This window comes from Silene latifolia, chromosome Y (assembly GCF_048544455.1).
Source record: "Silene latifolia isolate original U9 population chromosome Y, ASM4854445v1, whole genome shotgun sequence".
NCBI classification, from domain to species: domain Eukaryota; kingdom Viridiplantae; phylum Streptophyta; class Magnoliopsida; order Caryophyllales; family Caryophyllaceae; genus Silene; species Silene latifolia.
In genome coordinates, this window is record NC_133538.1 from 347,527,536 (window position 1) to 347,546,595 (window position 19,060).

Here is a 19,060-nt window from a genome sequence, read left to right on the forward strand (position 1 = left end):
AGACAAGGGTGAGAGGTTGTCGACGAAGCTTCTTCCCTTTCTTTTCGACCCGAGTTCCTAGGGCGCTGGGGACCGGGTCATGCTGGTTTTGCGGTCCTCATCCGCTTCATGAGGGCCATGGTTCGTCCGGAGTTGATGGAGAAGGGGACTTCTCCTGGCGCTGTCGGACCTGGGCTACTGTTGGAGGTATGAACCTTCCTTTAGATCAACGTAATTCCTTTCCTTTATCAAAGACCGAAAGACCGTCATTGACTATTCTGTTTTATAGGCGTGGGTGTACTCCTACTTTCCGGGCCTCGCGCCCAAGAGGACGGAGCCGTTGGAGAAGGCCTATCCCGTGGTGAGGGATTGGGTGATGTGCCGGACGAAGAGCAAGCGTTCTTCTCACAACGTCTACCGGCGGGATGTGAACGCCCTTCAGCTGAGCAGCGTGAGTATCCCATTTGTATTCATTCATATTTTTGTCCTTTGCTTTAAATTGATCATAGGAATGACCTTTGCCTTCATATTGTCGCAGTGGGTGCCCAGACCTTGGGCGGAGTATGCTGGAGCGCCTCCTTTTGTTGCTGAGGTCCTTCGACCTAGGAGCTCGAGTCGGCTGCTGTTGTGGACGTCGATGGGTCCTGTGTGGTATCTGGGCGAGCGTTTGGCTCGTCAGTGCTTTCGGGCGCGTTGACGGTTCCGTCGATCCTCCTAGGACGATGTTCGGGGAGCCCACCGAGGCCGAGAGGGAGGCGGACCTGGCCGGTGCCCGATGGCGACGACCTTCTTCTCGCCTCGGGCGAGGATTACTCGGCGTTCCTTTACGGGAGGTTGGCGTCGGCGGTAGTGGTGAGTATCCTTTACTTTTCTTTGATTGACTTCGGGAATTACGACGAAAGATCGTCGATTAATGAGAGTTATTTGTCTTTTCAGGAGGTTGAGGCGGCGGGCATCGAGCCCCCAGAGTACCCCGAGACCCTTGAGTACACTGACGCGACCGGGAGGACGACGATCTCCGAGTTGCGTGACTTTGACGTAGCTGTGAGGGATGCTGGCCTAGATGATCGGCAAGATCCGATTCGGAGGGTGAGCCTTCATTTTGCATAGTTTTCGTGTAAGAACACATTTGATTGAATTTGTTTAATTTACTGAGAATTCTTTTGAAATGCAGGTCGCGCCATCTCGGTTTGTGGCACTATGGAGGGTGGCCAACCGGCTACGAGCTACGGCCATTGAGGCACTCGTCGGCGGTCGAGGTCGTCAGGTATGAACCTCGTTTGATTTCTTTTGATTTTTGATTTCCAATTTTGATTGAGTTGATTGACAGGAGCCAATTCGTTGCTGTTTGCAGGGTGACCGCGAGTCGGGACGAGAGTTGGCCCAGGCTCGGGAGGAGACGGCTCGCCTGTCTAGGGAGCTCGAGTTTCGGGATGCCGAGATCGCTGCTCTTATGGCGAGGGTTGCCGAGCTGGAGGGTGCCCAGCAGTAGCTTGTGTAGTTTTGTACATCTGATTTTGAAACATTTTTGGACTTGGTTTGGGGCGCGAGCCCCCAGTTTACTTGGTCTTTTTGACTTGTTTGGGGCGGAGCCCCCAGTTTGCTTGTACATTTGTACCTTGTTCGGGGCGCAAGCCCCGATTTGCTCGTCTGATTGCTTTTTGTTGCATATACGACGGCCCGAGTGCCTTTCTTCTTTGGGTTGTGTTGTTTGTACCTGCAGGTTAGTTCTTGAACAGGTTTGGTAGACAACGGTTTATGCCGTCATGCTGCCGGAATTTACATAGAAAAAATCACGCAACACATACATTTTATATACACGTAAGGCCTTTAATTAGTGCAAAATGAGACTCAAAAGGACCAAAATGCAAAAAATTTGTCGGAAATGACCGGACGGTAGGGAGGGCTACCCCCTAAAAAAAGAAAAAAAGAGAAATCTATAAGTTAGAAAATGGAGAAATATAAATATTGAAATTTTATTAAAATGAAAATAAAGAGAAAAGAAAAAAAAAAAAATGTCAAAAAGAAATGATTTAAAGTGTGCTGAAATGGCGGAAGTGTCGATGTCGCCTCGAAATGCGTGCCCGCGAATTTAGGAAACCTGAAGCATGGTAAATTTCTCGGATTTACCAAAATAAAATCCCGTAGGAATAGGAAATTATTCGTTATAGAATTAGGAAAGATCCAAACACGGAAATCACAGAAGTGAGTCTGGGGAAGAGGCGCAGCATGAGCTGCGTCCCTTTGAAGAGGCGCAGCAGTGCCGCGCCCTTTGTTCCCCAGCAGTCGATTCGACGGATTTTTGAAACAAAGAATTGGTATAAATAGAAGCGTCGACGAAGCGTTAAATCATATAATTCTTCCGTCTCTTCTTCGTCGCCTCACATAAAATTCTCAATAAATTTTCAAGAGAAAATTATCATCATGAATACTTTGGAGATCCGCTTGAAGGAATGGACTAATGAGTTTTCGAACACGGAGAAGCATGATATGGGTGCTTATAACCTTGGGTCTTTGTTGAGCTTGAAACTCATTAAGGTTGTAAGACCGTTCTTGGATGCTTGCCTTGATTATTGGGATCCAAATTATCATGTTTTTGCGTTCCCAGGAGGTGATATTTGTCCTTTTCCGGGAGGAAATTTCGCTATTGGCGGGTGGGACCCTGAACATTTACCTGCCATCCCTTCTACTGCTCAAGGGTATAAGAGCAAGTTTAGAGATTTGCTTGAACTGACCAGACTCGAGGTGGATCGTCTTGTTACTTCGAAAGGCGTGCGGATGTCGGATTTTATAGATCGATTCATCAACAGGGCCGACCCTACTGTCTCTTATGTTGCTAGAAGGAGAGCATTTGGCTTCTGTTTGCTTCATGTATATGTCTTTCAGGGACATGTTGACGAAGAACTGCGAGGTGATCCCCGTCTATTGGGTCTTATTGAGCAAATGGAGTCGCGCAGAGCCCACTTGTCTATGCTTAGGGAGATTGTCTTGGGCTTGGACAATAGGAAATCCAACCACGATCTTCCATTTTTGGGGAGTCCCGTCATCCTACAGGTAAAAGACACCTTCTTTTCTTTTTTTTTTTTTTTTTTTTTTTTTTTTTTTTTTTTTTTTTTTTTTTTTTTTTTTTTTTTTGCGGGTGTCTAATACCTGTTTTGGTAGGTTTGGCTTATGGAACGGCTCCGATTGCTCGAGCCCCTAGTTCATGCACTTTCCTATCATGCCCGTATGATTTCGATGAGGACGAGGTTGTACATGGTGGATTTCACTCGGGTGCCGTGACTATTGGAAGAACAAGTCAAGACGATGATGGCCCTTTGATCGGTGGGTTGTACCGTGGTGGCACCTCAAGTCGTCACCGGAGTGTCTTCTTTGGATCTTACTAGGTCCGTGCGCATTCCTGGATTGGAGTTTATGGTATGCATCTTTCCGGAGAGATTGATGAGGCAAGTCGGGTTGAAGCAGATGATCCCTAGGCTTGACACCGTCCCATGAGATCGCTATGGCGTTGACTACCGAGAGCCGAAGAGAGTGGGCTATGAAATGGGCCCAAAGAAACATGTGGTTCCCGAGTTTCTCCGCCAATGCTTTGTGGGTGTCGGATTCCTATCTGAGGTGGAGAAAGGCTGCAACTTCGGAAGAGCGCGAAAGCGAGGAAGCGTGAGCCCGTTGACTACAAAGTGCGCGAGGGAGAGAAAGAGAAAGAGAAGCATCTGACTGAAGGAGAAAAAGAAGCCGGCTTTCAAGTCATTCATCCTTCGAAGAAATCGAAGACTACTCCTGTCGCAGAGATGGTGGTTGGCAAGAACGGAAGAGTCAGGCCTCGAGAAAGACCGTTGGTGATTAGGTCTGAAGTGGTGCAAGAGCGCCCGGCTCGAGGTCGTGACAAGAAATATGACAAGAACGACAAGGGCAAGGGAAAGATGGAGGAATAGCCCAAGTCTTATTATTATTATTTGATTATTATTATTATTGTTGTAATAAAGAGGAGGGATTTTTAGAATCCTAGCCTATCTATTTTTTATTATTTGTCGTACTATTTTTATTAGAAAATGGATGAATGAAATAAAAAGGTTAAATGGTTATGAAACCGTTGGTATTTTCTATTATTATCCTTGTCGAATTTCAAATGCAATGCAAATGTCCTTCTATTTACATTTTAAATATAACGGTGGGTTGAATCCCGTGAAGGATTGCCTACGTATTCACTTAAAAAAAGCGAAATCAAACCCTTGCGCGTAGTTCGAGTAAATGTAAAAGAATAATTGTTCGAAGCAAGAGCTTGTAATGAACATAGAAAATAAGCATGAGCTTTTGCTTACTCTGGAGGTGCGAATTTAGTTTGATGATATGAGGATGACAAGTTTGCCAAGATGCAAGAGCATAGTGACATTCAAATAGGCCGGGGGCCGTTTATTTAGTGCCACAAGAACGACACGTGGGTTTACGCGAGGCGCGTTTTTGTTCTATCCTAGGCATAGTATCGTTTCAGTTGGTCGAGATTTGTGGGGTTTGAAAACTCATTCCCATCTAGGTCTGTGATTCTAACCGCACCCCCTGGGAGTATGGATTTGACTAGATATGGTCCGGCCCAATTAGGCTTGAATTTTCCCCTCGGGTCGACAGGTAAAAGAGCTCTAACCGATTTGAGTACTAAGTCTCCTTCTTTGATGTTTCTTGGCCTAACTCTTTTGTTGAAAGCTCGTTTGATACGTGCTTGATATGTTTGGACATTATGTAAGGCCCGTAGCCTACGCTCATCCAGGAGGATGAGTTCTTCGTATCTATCTTTCTTCCAATCGGCTTCCGGGATTTGACTCTCTAGTAGAATACGCAGGGATGGTATTTCTAGCTCAACTGGTTGTACGGCTTCCATGCCGTAGGTCAAATAGAAAGGAGTAGCCCCAGTGGGTGTCCTGACGGATGTTCGATACCCCCACAAAGCGAAGGGTATTTTGCTTGGCCAATCTCTATAATTGTCGGTCATTTTCTTGAGGATTGTGACGACATTCTTGTTAGCCGCCTCTACCGCACCGTTAGTCTGTGGTCTATAGGGCGATGAGTGATGATGCTTGATCTTGTACTTGGCTAGCAATTGTTCGGTTTCGGCTTGGAAGTGTGACCCATTATCGCTGATGATCTCATGTGGGCAACCATATCGACAGATGATGTTGTTCTGTATGAACTTTGCCACATTTTTAGTTGTAAGAGCGGTGTAGGAAGCCGCTTCTACCCACTTGGTGAAGTAGTCAATTGCTACTAGGATGAAAAAGTGACCTCCTGTTCGGTGGGGTTATTTTCCCAATTATGTCAATTCCCCATGCGGAGAATGGCCAAGGAGATGTCATCGTATAGAGCAACGAAGGAGGGACATGTTGTACGTTCGAAGATTTGTGATTGTGGCAATGCCTCACATATTTGATGCAATCGGATTCCATTGTGGTCCAATAGTACCCTAGACGTGTGATTTTCTTTGCCATCATAGGTCCGCTCATGTGAGGACCGCATTCTCCATCGTGGACTTCTTCCATCACCTTTCGTGCCTGTGAATGATCAAGGCAACGTAGGACTACACCAAGAGGTGTTCTTTTGTACAATTCTCCTTGCATTAAGATGTATTGGGAAGCTAGTAGGCGTATAGCTCGTTGTCCCCTTTTGTCCATATCTGGTGGATAGGTACCATTAAGCTTGAAATTCAGGATTGCTTGGAACCAGGGTTCTTGTGCGATTTCTTCTTCATCGGTAATTTGATGGACATACGCTGGCTCCGACCGTCGTTCGATACACAAAGGCATTTCCATCATGTAATCGGGCATGTTTATCAAAGATGCAAGTTTCGCAAGAGCGTCTGCAAATTGATTTTCTTCTCGAGGTAGGTGTAAGTAGGTTACGTGATCAAAGAATTGAGCCACTTGGTCTATTCTAGCTTGATAGGGTGCTAGGCTTTCACTTCGGATTTTCCAGGATCCTGTAACTTGGTTGATGATCAGTGACGAATCCCCGTGTACTCGTAGGTTTTTGATGTCTAAGCTTACTGCCGCTTGTAGTCCAATGAGACAAGCTTCATACTCTGCAGCGTTGTTTGTCACCTCGAAGTCGAGTTTGACAGCGATCGGTGTATGCTCACCTTCAGGAGAAATGAGCAACACTCCTATCCCAAATCCTCTTAGGTTTGATGCTCCATCAAAGTATAGATCCCAAGAGTCTACATCAGTTTGAAGTATATCCTCGTCGGGAAATGACCAAGTATCTATGGTTTGTGCGTCGTTGATGGGATTTTCTGCGAAGAATTCGGCGACGGCGCGACCCTTTATTACTTTCGGTGGCACGTATTTGAGGTCAAATTCCGAGAGCATCATGGTCCATCTTGCCAGACGTCCGTTGAGAACGGGTTTCTCGAAGAGGTATTTGATTGGATCCATTTTGGAGAATATCTTGACAGAGTAGCTAAGCATGTAGTGACGTAGCTTCTTTGTTGCCCACACAAGAGCGAGGCATGTCTTTTCGAGTTGTGAGTATTTGCACTCGTATTCCAAGAACTTCTTACTTAGATAGTAAATAGCTCTTTCTTCACTTCCTACGGTTTGAGCTAGCATAGCACCCATGGCGATTTCGATTCTTGTGAGATATAAACCAAGAGGTTGATCTCGTTGTGGTGGCATGAGCACCGGTGGTTTAGCCAATATCTCCTTGGTTCGTCGAACGCCTTTTGATGGTCGTCGTCCCACATGGTGTGGTCTGTTTTCTTGAGTTTCTTGAAGATAGGCTCGCAAATCATCGTAAGTTTCGATATGAATCGACTTATGTATTGCACTTTTCCTAGGAATCCTCTGACTTCTTTTTCTGTTTGAGGTTGTGGCATTTCGATCAGAGCTTTGATTTTGGAAGGATCTATTTCTATGCCTCGTTGGCTAACGACGTATCCTAGGAGTTTGCCAGATGTTACCCCAAATGTGCATTTCTGAGGATTGAGTCTCATGTTGTACTTCCGTAGCCTTGCGAAGAACTTGCGAAGGTTCGCGATATGTCCCTCTCTTTCCTTGGATTTGACGATCATGTCATCTACATATACCTCAACTTCTTTATGCATCATGTCATGTAGGAGTGTAGTCGCGGTGCGTTGGTATGTAGCTCCGGCGTTGATCAATCCGAACGGCATCCTTTGTATAGCAATAGGTTCCCCATTGGGTGACGAACGCGGTCTTATGCATGTCTTCCATGGCCATTTTGATTTGGTTGTAACCCGCATATCCATCCATGAAGGATAGTAATGCGTGGTCTGCAGTATTGTCTACCAATATGTCAATGTGAGGTAGAGGGAAGTCGTCTTTTGGGCTTGCTTTGTTCAAATCCCTAAAGTCAACACAAACTCGGATTCTCCCATCCTTTTTGGGTACGGGTACTATGTTAGCTACCCAGTCAGAATACTCGGAAACTTTGATGAACCCGGCTTTGAATTGCTTGTCAACTTCTTCCTTAATCTTTAGAGCCCATTCTGTTCTCATTCGTCGAAGCTTTTGTTTCACAGGTTTGAAACCTGGCTTAATCGGAATCCTATGTTCGGCGATATCCCTGTCGATCCCAGGCATGTCTTTGTAGGACCAAGCGAAAACGTCTTTGAATTCATTTAGGAGATCTATGAAGTCGGCCCGTTCGGTAGAGCTCAAGGTAGTCCCTATCCTAAGTTCTTTGGGTTCTAGTTCAGTTCCTACATTGATGGGTTCGGTGTCCTCAATTACAGGTCCCCCTTCCCCTTCCCGTAGTATTTCTTTGGCTACGTAGGGAGGTATTTCGGTCAAGTCCGGGTTTTGGTCATTCTCGGTATCATCATAAATGCAGAATTGCACTCAAGATAACGCAAAGAGTAAGCGTAACCCGATTTATTCATATTAAGATTTGAGTAAAGTTGAAACAAATGAGCCAACTGATCGATGGATAGTGGCGGCAAAGGGACGAATGGTGGGGCATTTCCCGAACTACGTGACTACTTGAAAATAAGCTAGGAGAAACGAAGGGAGTGGGGATGACGACAGGAGTAGACTCTCTAATGACTTCTCTAGACTCTGACTCTGACTCCGACTCCGATTCGAACTCGTCGTCTTCTGGTTCTTCTTTGAACATTTCTCCTTCTCCAGTGGTGAGCTTGAAGAGTCTTCCTTGGTTGTTGGTCCATTTGATTGATTTCCTCCACCCTTCTCTTTTGCTTTGTGTCGATTTCCGTGATCAAGGCGGTGGGGTTGAAGCGATCGTCTTGAAGTATCGTAGTAATGATCTCATCTTGCGCGGCCCTAACAAATCGGTCCTCTCCAAATAGGAGGCTAACAACTTGTTCGTCTAAGCAAGGTGCTTGACGGGTTTTGACGGTAGGAACCGTTTTTGGAGGGATGAAGTAGCAATCGTGAAAGATCTCGATTCCGGCTAACTTCTTCTCGAGGTAATGCCAAGGTTCGGGAAATCCATGAAAGAGTTCCGAACTTCCTTCTTGAACGAAGTATCCATTCAAGGTAGGGAGATATGGCCTCATTTGGACTCCTACATACTTGCGGTTTTGGACTTGGGCGAGCATTTCGAGAACTTCTTCCGCCGTGGGTTTGTATCCTAACCCAAGTGGTATTCTTGATGAGTTGCCTTTCTTGTATGGTGCAAAGGTGTTCTTCCGAATTGGGTTTAAAGGCATTCCAGGGAAGTATCCCTGGTTTTTGAGTATGTGGTTGACCACCAAGTTGGAGTAGGGATTATAGTATAAGGGTGCCAACTCACTTTCTATGACGTTCACACTTTGGAAGCCCCCAAGTTCGTATATGGGATACGCAAGGACTTGATTGTTTGATTGCTTCTCGATTATGGCCTTGATGGGTGATGAAGTGATCGTCACAACCTTGCCATTTAGTGGGATCTTGATCTTTTGGTGAAGGGTGGACGTTACCGCTTTGGAAGCGTGAATCCAAGGCCTTCCCAGAAGTATGTTGAATGAAGCTTCGATGTCCACTATTTGGAAGTTAACCTTTCGTTCGATTGGTCCCGTTGCTATGGTTAGGTTAGCAAGTCCTACCACTTTTCGTCGTGTACCGTCATATGCACGTACACCTTGATTTGTAGGAGTCCATTCCGACTCTTTCATGCCTAGTTTGTATGCCGTTTTGAGGGGTATGACGTTGACCGCGGAGCCATCATCTACCAAGGTCATTGGCACATTCTTCTTTAGACAGATGACGGTGATGTATAGAGCAAGGTTGTGACTAGCGCCAAAAGGTGGCAAGTCTTCATCTGAGAAAGTAATAGGATTACTTAGCTTCGGTGATTCTTGGAAGACCAAGTTGACTACATCTTCGGGAGTAGAGTTATGTGCTACATTCAATTTGGCCAAAGCTTGCAGTAAAGCTTGGCGGTGCGGAAATGAGCTTGCCACTAGTTGCCAGACTGAAAGATCAGCCTTGGTTCTTTGTAATTGCTTGAGCAAATGATCAGTGGGGTCGTCTTCGTTGTCATTTGGTGTGATGACATTGGTTGGACCGTTTTGAGTGGTGTTTTGGTATGGACGACCCGAACGAGTTAGGTGATCCACATCTTGGTCTTTGCCATTTTGGACTATCTCTTTGACTACGGAGTTTTCAATGAGATACTCGTCCTCATCATCATCGGCCCAAACCCCGTTGATTGCAGCTAGTTCTCTCATTCTTATGATGTCACTTTCTAGTTGTATGATTTGATCGACTAGCTTGTCGACCACGATGACTACTTCTTGCATAGTAGCATTTTGAGAGAAGATCAATGGTACACGTTCTTTAGGCGTTGCATTGGGATTGCGCAAGGTTGTTACCATGTTTTCTAGTTCCCACACTTGCCTATCTACACTCCTTGCCCATGCGATGAAGTCGGAAATGGTAGGGGAGATGGTAGAGTATAGTCTTTCTTTCTCAATTGCATGAATTTCATTTTCGGTGGGAGAAATGAGATGTGAGCAATCTAAGGTAGATTCATCACTTGTAATCACTAGAACTCTAAGAGGATTCTGAGTGTTGTTGGGCTTACCTCCTGGTGGAATTGGAAGTCGACCGTCTTCAATCATATCCTGAAGCACGTGTTTCAACTTGTAGCATTTTTCTGTGTCGTGCCCCTTGCCCCTATGGTATTCACAGTAGGAATTTTCATCCCAAAACTTAGACTTTCTTTCGGGTTCGGGAGTAGGTCCAATGGGTTGGAGTTTGCCTTGCTTCATTAGCCTTTTTAGAGCGTTGGAGTATGTGTCCCCAAGGTTTGTGAATTTCCTTGGTGGGCTAGTTTTCTTGGATGGCTCGAGAAGGTTAACTTCGTCGGTCTTGCTAGTAGAGCCGTATGAACGACTTGTGGACCCTTGGTATCCTCGACCTACCGTTTTGGACAAGAGTCCTTTGCGGATGTCATCTTCAATTCGTGTCCCTAATACGGTTAAGTCCTTGAAAGTCTTGATATTTTGATATCTCAAATGGTTGGCATATATGGGCTTGAGATTGTCCACGAACTTCTCTACAAGAGTAGCCTCATCCGGGCGTTCAACTAATTGAGTACTAGTCTTCCTCCACCTACTTAGGAAGTCGGTGAATCCTTCCTTGTCATTCTGGGTAAGAACCTCTAGAGTGCGCATATTAACTTGGATCTCGGCATTATCCGCGTATTGTTTTGAGAATTCGATCGCGGCGTCCTCCCAAGTAGCGACCTTTTTGTGGTCTAAAGTGTAGAACCATTGCTTTGGGATGGTGTCAAGAGATGAAGGAAAGATCCTTAAGAACATCTCGGGTTTGATGCCTTTGATAGACATGTAGTCCTTGAAAGCTCGGATGTGGTTCAAAGGGTTCTCGTGCCCTTTGAACTTAGGGATATCCGTCATGCTAAAGTTAGTTGGCAACTTGGAATTGACGGCTTCATACTTACGATTGTTCTCTCTGTAAATGTCATCCCCCTTAAGGTACATCAATTGCTCCTCTAGGTATTGGAGTCTTTTCTCATTTGCGGTTGTTCCTAGGATGGGATTCTCATCTTTAGACTCGTCATCGGAAAATTGTAGTACTTCACCTTTAATGGGAGGCAACTTTCCCTCTACATCAAAGATACGGCCTTCGATAAGCTCAAGGCGGTCATAGGTTTGTTCTTGGGTAATTTGCATTTGGGTTATCGCGGCTAGGATTCGATCATTACTTTCTTGAATTTCTTTGGAGGTTCGTATCATCACTTGACCCGGGCATCTTGGAAACTGGACAAGAGATCGGCGACGAATCAAAACACGATCGACCATTCTATCACACTTGCTAAAAGAAGAAAGATTTGACTCATGAAGTGGGTGTGTGCCACTTGTGTTGAGTGAGTTTTGAAGAAAGACAAGGTCTTTGAAAATGTGTGTCCTAGTCAACTGTAGTGTAGTTGTAGGAGTGGACTCGAAGTGAGATTTTGAAATGGGCTTGTGGCCCGAATTTTGACTTGACAAACGGACAGCGTTTTGACCGGATTTTGCGCTAATTAAAGGCCTACTTTTTCGAAATTTTTGATTGAAATTTGGGTTTTGATTTTTTGAAAATTCGTCATGGTTTTGTTTAGAAGTGGTGATCACGTAGGGTTTACACATTTATACAGGCATTATAACGGGATCTTTGAGTGCATTTAGAAGGGTTTTGGTTTAAAGGGTGGGTTGCCATACCGAACCATCAAACCCGAAGTCAGTGGAGAGGCTCGTGCCAAACAAGAGTAAGGCCGATTCCTAGTCCATTTCCTCAAGTAGTGAAGGCCCTTGATACAAACAAGAGTAAGCATCATGGTATGGATGACGTCAATCGCTATCCATCCTTAGGCCCAAATAAGAATTAGGACCGTTTAGACGGGACGATTGGTCGAATGGGTTGGGTTGGGCCTAGGAAGGCCGAATTAAACGGTCTAGGAAGACCGAGTTAAGAAAACCGACAATTGTCTTGTACAAACTTATTCCCTAACCTTGTTCAAGTTTCACCCTTAGCTACACGTAAGTGTATTTTCCCAGCGGAGTCGCCAAAGCGTGGACACGGGCCGCCCACGGGGCGCTTGGCGAAGGGGCTCGAAAACAAGCGTTTGCATTTTGTATGGAGTCGCCACCAATTTTTATGGGAAATTGGAACCGTTCGAATACCTCATGTCATGTCAAGACATAAAGTAGTGACATGAACACTAAGCAATCGTTACCCTTAGCATTCTATGTCTAGAATGACTCTCGTGGATGCCAATGAACACGGGTGCTCACGGAGATCTGGAGTAAGGGGTGAGGGTACGTATTAGGAAGCTCTTTTGATCGAACACCTAATCCCGCCCGCCTCGATAGCGGCCTCTACTAATGATTAGGGAAGTTATTCGTACTCGATATATCGTCGTCTATATGCATGCAATGCAACATCCATAAATTAATCCTAACATGTGAGAATTAGACTAAGTCGGTTGACACGTAATTAGCATACAATTAATGTCGAAGTAGGATTTAATGTTCAATTACATGTGAGAACATACAAGAAATAGGATAAATACAATAACGATAAATTACAATAATGAAAATTACAATAATTACATTGGATTAGGCGATTTATGTCGAAAATACCGCTAAAACGGATGATTTGATAAAAAAGAATAAAAGAATAAAAGGATAAAACACGACAGATCAGAAGGTGATAATACGAATAATAGTTAGTTTATACATAATCTAAACAAACTAGGTCAAGGCGAAACGGAATCGGGGACAGAAATCACCCTCGAACAAGCAAGAGACATCGCCCTTTGGAAGAGCGCGGCGATTCTTTGCGTCTGTTCAAGGGTGAGTTCGGGCCGTGAAGCGGAACTACAAATCGTTAATATTAATTGGTAAATTAATGGATTGATTATGATAACTGACTCGGATGAAAGTGATTAATGGATTGTTTTACATATGAATATGTCATAAAACAGCAAAACATGGATGAGACGGAATTAAACGGATTAAGTATGTGAAGGGTCGATGTTAATTAATGAACAAACTAACAAACGATTAAGCGATTAAACTAAACATGATGAATTGAGGACGAATTAGTGATGAACAATAAATAAACAGATGCAAATTTATCAACAACGAATTCCTTAAACTCAATATGAACGAATTGAATCTCTAAAACTCGAATTGAATATAATGACGAAAACCCGCAAATATGAATTATAAGGGATTTAAGTCGGACTTGATGACTAATTAAGCATGAGTGATGAATTATATACAATATACATATGATTTATAAATTACCGTGATGAAGAATTAAAGAACAAAACAAAAGGAACAATTTTGATACGAATTGCAGAGGACGGAGGAAGAAGAAAAGAAGCGAGGCTGCGGCGGCCTCACGAAGAGGCGCAAAGCAGTGCTGCGCTCCTTCGAAGAGGCGCAGCGATTCTGCGTCTTTTCTCGACGCCCATCTCTTCACGGAAATCCGCAAAAACAGGTTTTAAAGATGGTTTTTAGAAATCGATTTTAATGGTGTTTCCGACATAAATCTTACAATTGTTATTCAATAAATAAAATACAATAAATAAAAGAGGATTATACACCCTCAGACTTACATGTTGACGGAACGAGAAGAACCAAGAAGATCGATTAGTGAATGCTCGACGCGAACGTAGGGAAAGAGTGCCCTCGTGAGAGGAAAACGATTTAACAAGATTGATTAATTAGATTGATTGAGTGTAGTTGGTCAAATTGGTCGGTCATGCAACGGAGAGGCTGGTACCCGGAAAGATCCGAGCTCACGTGGTCGGAAGTCCAAGCACGTAGGCGCCAATTAGTAAGAACGAAGTCTAGAATGCAAAGGGAGAAGAGAAGGGCGGACACTCGCGTGAGAAATATGAGGAACGAAGGCTCCTATTTATACTAATCACGTGAAGGAATAGGGTTTCGGAGACTCTTTGGAAGTGAATCTCGGAAAGATATGAAAAAGATACGTAAATCATGCAAAGAAGGGCTGGGAAGAGGCGCGGCGCCCATCTGCGTCTCTTGGAAGAGGCGCAAAGACTGCCTTTGCGTCTATTCCCGAGGAGGTTTCCTCTGTTTAAGAAAGATTTCCGTGTTTAAGTTATGGTAGGACGGATTTAATTCGATTATCTTTTGAATATTACGGGATATTGTTTGCCAAAAGATAAAATTTGATAAATATGGAATAGAAATATCCGGAACATTCCAGAACATTCGACTCGGGATTTAACAAACTATCGAGAAAATGGAGACGGTTTTTGACCCGGACTCGAATGTACTCTAATTACTGCCAAAACGACCGTATCGGCACGTAGATGACAACTAAGAGGTTGACATTTAATATTTGAGCAATCACTTGACGATAATCTTACGAACTGTCGCTAATCGTTCCGCGAATCAAACATGCGGCCCAATCATCACCGGGTGGTTTGCGAGGGGTGTAGAAACGAGGTGTCTACAATATTATAGGCAACCTGCGATAAATCTTGAATTCGTGTGAGCGATAATGCCCATCACTTATATAGCCTGCCCTTACAAAGTTGTAATATCCTATATACATTGACAGGGGAAGAACACTACTCTTTTCATTATATACTCCAACTCTATCACTATTTTAACTCCGGAGAGATTTGTTTCAAATACTCACATCCTCTATGAAATTGAGTTACTCCCTCCGTCTCAGTCAATCGTTTATTAAGTGTAAATTATTCACTGAGACGGGCGAGTATTTATTTTAAAGAAATTCAAACAATATCTTTTTAAATTCTTATATTTATTTTAATTTTAAGAAGTTTATAAAGGTTGAAGACTCTAATTTTGCTCGAAAATTGTTCATAAAAGTTAAACTCTCTATAATCGCTTGAACATCAGAAATTTAGAACATCTTCTGTGCAGAATTAATTTTTTTTTGTTTAAAAAAATACTAAATCTTTCAGTTATTTAGTAGTTTATTTTCTCTTATTTTGTAGCTTAACAAATGCCCGGGGGCTGTTGTTATCTTTTGCCTAATATAATAAGGGCAAAGTTTAATCGTCAAACACAAAAACTTAAATTTAAACTTTCAAGTTACAAATTAACAACCATTGAATTGGTTGTAAGATGAATACCCACACAATATTAGTACTACGTAGCACATTACAAATATGAGTCACACCAAAAACCTAAATTTAGATTATTAACCCATATTGTTAGATGATACAACTTTCTTTATGATGTATCTTTGAGACTTTGACTCCGAGTGCTTTTCTGCTTCTATCTACGAAGTATAATTATTCATGAAAAAAGAATTCAAATAAACAAAATAATGTCCAAGATAATTAGAGAAATAGAAACATGAAGTACTTAATTTATTTTATATGAGGTAGCTTAAACTTTGTCATATAAAAAATATGGTGTTTGTGACAAATAAGATACCCTTGCCATTAAGTGCTTTAAGTATACTGTATAAGAGAATGAAAATATTAGGTTATAGATAGGGAGACAAATCTTACAAAAATTGAACCATGCCCAATATTAAAGACATAACGGAAATTTAAGCTATTAAACTACTTCGATTGAATTATTCAATCTAATAGACCGGAACAGATTTAAACAAATAAGTAGTTTGTCTTACCGGAATATATTCATAATTTTTTTTTACCATCTTCAGCTTCCGACAGCTCTTCAATATAATTTTCCTAGAAAAATTTTCATTAACCTGTAACACATAAATAAATAAATAAATAACCGATGTCAGTAAATATCGCTAAAATCATGACTTACAAAAATTTAAAACACATCAGATAAGATAGTCGAAGCGAAATATTTTAGTTATAGGCAATCGTTAGATGCAACGCAGCAAGATGTAAAGCTTGAACTTATATACTACGCATGATGTCTTTTAGTGGTATTAGAATTGGTCTTAGCTTCCACTTTATCTTAAGCCATTAGGATTCATTTGGTGTGTTTTGAGTTTAGAGAAACACTAATACTATCATCATATTTATATTTACAAACTGGCGTATTGATAAATTAGGTTATTTCAATAATTCAACTACAATCTCCTAACCAAATTCATGTACTCCGTAATTATATTATCTTATTCGCTAACATATATTTAATTAGTATTCTATCTATTATTATATAATAATTGTTTTATTTTCGCATTTTCTAGTCCAAGTGAAACACATGCAAGCGTTGTTCAAATGACTACAACTCGGTACAAACCTTAACTAATTAAATAGTTTCATGATTATTAAGTGTTAATTAGTTAATTAATTAATTATTAATTAATATTTAGTATTTAACAAAAATAGAGTTGTAATGCCCATAGGATTGTAGTAGTTGTTTTTTTGGTAGGTCTTGCGTCGAAGTCTTTGAGTATTGGTGATAGTAGAAGTTTATTAGGTGTAAACTTGTTTATGACGTAGTACAATATTTTTTTTTCATTTATATAATCAACTTTATAATTTTTTGTAATTATCTTTAAATATATTTCACTAAAAAATTATTTTAGTTAGTTCTCAAAAATTGGACTCTCTGTAATCGCTCGAAAAAAGCTTCCTTTATTAATATAGATAGATTGATTAAGCTAAAAATTCTAATTAACAAAAATAAGTAAACCTTAGAGCTTAAAATGGAAAGGACGAAATTTTAAAATACATGGCTTTATCATGCTTATGTAAAGTTTCAAGTTAAAATAACGAGTATTTAAATTAAAACTTTTAATTTTTAAATAAGCCCATGAATAAGTTCAATAAAACCTCATAGTTTTCAATTTACGAAGTATAATTTTTAAATAAACTTTATGATGTATCTTTGAGACTTTGACTCCGAGTGCTTTTCTGCTTCTATCTACGAAGTATAATTATTCATGAAAAAAGAATTCAAATAAACAAAATAATGTCCAAGATAATTAGAGAAATAGAAACATGAAGTACTTAATTTATTTTATATGAGGTAGCTTAAACTTTGTCATATAAAAAATATGGTGTTTGTGACAAATAAGATACCCTTGCCATTAAGTGCTTTAAGTATACTGTATAAGAGAATGAAAATATTAGGTTATAGATAGGGAGACAAATCTTACAAAAATTGAACCATGCCCAATATTAAAGACATAACGGAAATTTAAGCTATTAAACTACTTCGATTGAATTATTCAATCTAATAGACCGGAACAGATTTAAACAAATAAGTAGTTTGTCTTTAGGAATATATTCATAATTTTTTTTTACCATCTTGACTTAAAGCTGACTCTTCAATATAATTTTCCTAGAAAAATTTTCATTAACTTTGTAACACATAAATAAATAAATAAATAACCGATGTCAGTAAATATCGCTAAAATCATGACTTACAAAAATTTAAAACACATCAGATAAGATAGTCGAAGCGAAATATTTTAGTTATAGGCAATCGTTAGATGCAACGCAGCAAGATGTAAAGCTTGAACTTATATACTACGCATGATGTCTTTTAGTGGTATTAGAATTGGTCTTAGCTTCCACTTTATCTTAAGCCATTAGGATTCATTTGGTGTGTTTTGAGTTTAGAGAAACACTAATACTATCATCATATTTATATTTACAAACTGGCGTATTGATAAATTAGGTTATTTCAATAATTCAACTACAATCTCCTAACCAAATTCATGTACTCCGTAATTATATTATCTTATTCGCTAACATATATTTAATTAGTATTCTATCTATTATTATATAATAATTGTTTTATTTTCGCATTTTCTAGTCCAAGTGAAACACATGCAAGCGTTGTTCAAATGACTACAACTCGGTACAAACCTTAACTAATTAAATAGTTTCATGATTATTAAGTGTTAATTAGTTAATTAATTAATTATTAATTAATATTTAGTATTTAACAAAAATAGAGTTGTAATGCCCATAGGATTGTAGTAGTTGTTTTTTTGGTAGGTCTTGCGTCGAAGTCTTTGAGTATTGGTGATAGTAGAAGTTTATTAGGTGTAAACTTGTTTATGACGTAGTACAATATTTTTTTTTCATTTATATAATCAACTTTATAATTTTTTGTAATTATCTTTAAATATATTTCACTAAAAAATTATTTTAGTTAGTTCTCAAAAATTGGACTCTCTGTAATCGCTCGAAAAAAGCTTCCTTTATTAATATAGATAGATTGATTAAGCTAAAAATTCTAATTAACAAAAATAAGTAAACCTTAGAGCTTAAAATGGAAAGGACGAAATTTTAAAATACATGGCTTTATCATGCTTATGTAAAGTTTCAAGTTAAAATAACGAGTATTTAAATTAAAACTTTTAATTTTTAAATAAGCCCATGAATAAGTTCAATAAAACCTCATAGTTTTCAATTTAAAAAGTGGAGTTCTTAATATAAAGATATGAGTACCAAATTATAGCAATTACTCTAGTGTTTGAAGTATAAAATATATAATTTAAATATGGATTTTTGAAGATAAAACTCATAACCTTCTTTATGGTAGTTGGCGTCGATCATGATGATGGAGCGTCTTCTAATTTAGTTGTTTGGTAAAAGAAGAGAAAGACCCCAGCAAAGGTGTTGAAATGGATAATGGTATAGTGAGGACATGGGCAGCACGGATGGTGGTTGAGGCGGTGATGGGAGAGGTGGCAGTGGTAGAGGTGCGGTGGATGAGACGGCTATGGGAGGAGAGAGGTGGTGACTGGTAAAGGCTTGTAGTCATGTTTTGAGTTTTGGCATATGGGTTGTCGTCTTTTCAATCCCTTTGGTTTTATTTTAATTCTTGTTGGGCTTATTCTCCTATTGGACTCGTCCTATGCTATAGGACGGTCCTATAGGAGAGTTACTGAATAGAAATATAGGGCCTTTTAAAGGTTGTATTTTATTTTGAATAATTTACGAGGAAATAAGCGTAAAGAGCCATTAATTATAATATTGTCAATTTTTATTTAGTAAATATAGTTTTAGCCTCATCATCGGGTACCCGTAAGGCTAGGTACACATTTTGAGGTGTCTACACCATGACACTGTCACCTACACATAATAATCACATACCATCACTATAAACCATTCCCCCAAATTAACCCAAATCAATAATTAGGGCAAAACCCTAAAACACAACCTATTAACAGAT